This window comes from Pygocentrus nattereri, chromosome 21, assembly GCF_015220715.1.
Source record: "Pygocentrus nattereri isolate fPygNat1 chromosome 21, fPygNat1.pri, whole genome shotgun sequence".
NCBI classification, from domain to species: domain Eukaryota; kingdom Metazoa; phylum Chordata; class Actinopteri; order Characiformes; family Serrasalmidae; genus Pygocentrus; species Pygocentrus nattereri.
The window spans coordinates 29147549-29152057 of NC_051231.1; positions in this window are offsets into that span (position 1 = coordinate 29147549).

Here is a 4509-nt window from a genome sequence, read left to right on the forward strand (position 1 = left end):
ATGCTGCTCAGATGTGTCTGAATTCTGGCACACAAGAAGCCCAATATCTTCTGTGGTGGAGTTCATTTATAACAGGCTTTAATCGCGCTTGTGTTCTGTTTGAGTGTGTGTTCAATGCTTCCACTCACTGGCCACTTTATTAGAAACACCGACACTGTACTTCCACTCACTGGACACTTTATTAGAAACACCGACACTGTACTGCCCTTCATACAGCCCTCACACATCTGGAGGGAAACTCTTGAATCCTGGATACACTATATTGCCCAAAAGAATTTGCTTGTCTGTCACAAACATATGCAATTGAGTGAGATCCCATTCTTAATCCATAGGGTTTAATATGATGTCAGCCCCCCCTTTGCAGCTATAACAGCTTTAACTCTTCTGGGAAGACTTTTCACAAGGTGTAAGAGTGTGTTTATAGGAATTTTTGACCATCTTCCAGAAGTGCATTTGTGAGGTCAGACAATGGTGTTGTATGAGAAGGCCTGACTCGCAGTCTCCACTCTAATTCATCCCAAAGGTGTTCTATCAGGTTGAGGTCAGGACTCTATGCAGGCCAGTCAAGTTCTTCCGCACCAAACTCACTCATCCATGTCTTAATGGACCTGCTTTGTGCACTGGTGCGCAGTCATGTTGGAGCAGGAAGGGGCCGCCCCCAAACTGTTCCCGCAAAGTTGGGAGCATGGAATTGTCCAAAATCTCTTGGTCTGCTGAAGCATTAAGAGTTCCTTTCACTGGATCTGGATGTCATACCATCAAGTCTGTCAATCTGTTTGACTCTTATTTATCCAGGAATATGTTTCATTTAGCAAGCTTACAGCGGGCTATGAGGTGGACAACAGTGTTCCTGGGTTTTATTATAGCTGATAGTACCACTGCTAGCTTCAGAGTGGTCCACTGCACAAAACTAACCATCCAAAAGTAGCTCTGTGGTCAGAAACTGACCACCAATGAATGATAAGAGGATGCCTAACACAAATGACCAACAGATGGACTACAGTCTAACTGTACACCAACAAGGTAGGGTTACAAGGAAGTTGAAGGGTTGCTAATAAAGTGGCCAGTATGTGTCAATGCAGTATGCACAAAACTTAGCACATTGGTTATAACTGTCGAAAGCCTGGTTTCCTCCTGTAGGCATTTGCTCTTTTCCCTACTCTCTAGTGGTGGTCCGTAATTAAAGCTGGAGGTGTCTGGAGACAGCAGGCCATATTAGTGCTGTGACATTTCAGCTACAATGATACCAAAAATGATGAGTGACCATACACACAGAATCCATTAGGAGATGCAGGTACGACCGAGGCAGCCTGGGCAGCCCCGGAGAGCAGTAAAGCGGCCTTTCTCTGGCCTGTCACGTCCTTGCTGGCGATAATGAAATGGCTCCTGCAGTCTGCTATGGCCGTGGAGGGAACTGTTTTTTTTTCTAGGTGACAAAACTTCCCGTAACATCTACGCTGTGTCGCAGACTTCAAAAGGCTAGGTCAGAGGAACTTTGTTAGCGTGCATTTAAGGACGCGACTTTTCTCTAGCCTCGGCTTACTAATTAGGAGGCTATTTGTCACAAGGATGCCAGAGGTTTAGAGGGTGACGAAAAGAAAGAAAAGAAAAGAAAACCATCAAAGCCATGGAGAGCAGAGTTCCCATTACAGCGGATCTCCTCTAGAGTTGTTTCAAAGCACTTGGCCGAATCCTTCTTTCCATTCAACAGCCCCTCACAAACCAACCTAAGCGAGAGTCTAGTCTTTAATTACTCAGCTGTGCTGCTTCACACGAGGAACCTAAAGACCTTCTGTAGTCTATAGATCCTATAAAAGAATAAAAAATTAAATGGGAAGGTTTGGTTTTAAAATCAGCCAAGGCACCACCCAGAGGATTCTTTTACACCTCCATTTATGATGAAGTGAAGGTCGACATTGGAGGGAAAACATTACAGTAGTGGGACACATTTTTACTTTCTTAGACGTTCATTTAGAACGGTTTTCATTTTCAAAGAAAAGTAAGCCTGACTAACATACTGATGCTGCTGCTTCACCACTGGATGGGCGAGCGGTACTGTTTTAAAGAAAGTAAAAATCTTTTACAAGAGAGATCCATAAATAAAAAAAAATTATAATTCTGGTGCACAAGAAGAGCAATGTCTGTGGTGGAGTTCATTAATAACATGCTTTAATTGCCCTTGTGTACTCATTGAGCCACTTACATTGTATTGAACGCAATTACATTGTAATTCCACTCACTGGCCACTTTATTAGAAACTCTTTGCCTGTACTTCCATTGACTGGCCACTTTATTAGAAACACCTGCCATGTACTTCCACTGACTGGCCACTTTATTAGAAACACCTGCCATGTACTTCCACTGACTGGCCACTTTATTCGAAACACCTGCCATGTACTTCCACTGACTGGCCACTTTATTAGAAACACCTGCCATGTACTTCCACTGACTGGACACTTTATTAGAAACACCTGCCATGTACTTCCACTGACTGGCCACTTTATTAGAAACACTTATCTTATGCTTCCACTCAATAACGCAGAGGAAGTCATCAAAGTAGGGAAAACATTACAGTAGTGGGAAACATTTCTACTTTCTTAGAAGTCATTTGTTTAGTGGAACAGTTTTCATTTTGAGAGACGAGCAAGATTGACAAGGTCTACATTGAAAGTAAGTCACGGATGCTGCTGCTTCACCTCTGGTTGGGTGAGTGGTACTGTTTTAAAGAAGGTATAAAGCTTTGAACAGAAGAGAGACTGTGAAATCATCCATAAAAACACAAAAACTGGTGGTCTTAGGTAACTAATGGCAGGAAGATGAACTGGACAACTGTGACTTATATTTATATTTTATAATTATTTATATTTTATATATCAGTCCTGTAAATTGTGATGGTCCATAGATGTCTGCCATTAACACCGCTGCTGTTAATTTACAGAACTAGAATGTAAATTTACATAAACAAATGATATGAATAAATGATCACCTTTATTTCACACACATTTGCATATATTTTATTGTGGGTTGTTGTCATTGTTATAGCAAAGCTAGTTGAACGCTCCGATTGGTCAACAGTGAGGTCAGTTTATTCTCTTCTGAGGATTAGTTAGACAGAAAGAGAGCAACAGAGAAAGAAGTGAGAATAGAAACTAAGAGAGAGAGAAAAAAGAAAGGGAGAGAGAAACAAAGAAAACAGAAGGAAATCAGAGGAAAAATAAAGAAAGAGAGAGATAGAGAAAGAAGAGGAAAAGAAGAAAAGCAAACAGAGAGGAAAATACAGAGAGAGAGAATAGAGAAAGAAAGTAAAGAGAAAGGATGAGAGAGAGTGAGAAACAGAGAAAAAGAAAAGAGTGTTAAATAAAGGCAGAGAGTGAATAGAAAGAAAGAAAGAAAGAAAGAAAGAAAGAAAGAAAGAAAGAAAGAAAGAAAAAAGAAAGAAAGAAAGAACAAAACAATGAAGGAAAGACAGAAAGGCAGGAAAAGAAAAGAAAAAAGGAAAAGAAAGAGGAAGAAAGAGATAATGGTAAATCCAGAAAGAAAGAAAGAACAAAAGAAAGAAAGAACAAAAGAAAGAAAAAAGAAAGGGAGAAAGAAACAAAGAAAACAGAAGGAAATCAGATGAAAAATAAAGAAAGAGAGAGATATAGAGAAAGAAGAGGAAAAGAAGAAAAGCAAACAGAGAGGAAACTACAGAGAGAGAGAATAGAGAGAGAAAGTAAAGAGAAAGGATGAGAGAGAGTGAGAAACAGAGAAAAAGAAAAGAGTGTTAAATAAAGGCAGAGAGTGAATAGAGAGAAAGAAATAGAGAGATAGATAATGGTAAATCCAGGCAGAGAGAAACAGAGCAGAGAGAAAGGAGGAGGGGGAAAGGAGGAGGGGAAAGGAGGAGGGGGAAAGGAGGAGGCCGGGAGATCATGGATCAAATCAAGCTTCTCCCCTCCCTCCAGCTTTCCTGGCTGTGTTATGAGAAGAAGCCGCTGACTGGAAACGGCCGCTGTGCCGTGGCCAGTGGAAGGCAGAAGAGAAAGAGGACGGCCAGCAACAAGACGGACGAAGAGAAATCACAAACAAACACTAAGAAGCTTAAAGAGCCAAAAGACGAGTTACACTGTCCGACTGGCTACCAGCGGTCAGAATATCAACTCAATGGCCCTTAATAATAAGAAATAATATGAATCTGTAAAATTCGGATTCAGGCAGAACCTGATTTGATCACTTCAGGACAGTTTATACAGCGCTGGAAATGAGAGTGGAGTAAATAATCAGGCACTTTTTCTTTAAAGCACCTTTTAAACCTGCAGCATATTTGTAAACGACCTGTGGGGAGCAGATCTTACTAAATACAGCAGTGGAGTGACCTGCTGTTCATACAGTCCACCTGCATTTTTCAACACCGTTAAAACAAAGACTTCAGCCTATAAGAGTTTTCAGCTGTATGTGCTCTCTGACCTCAGACTGACCTCACTCACACTCACTGAGAAATGCCAGAACACTCCACTTCTCTTAGAG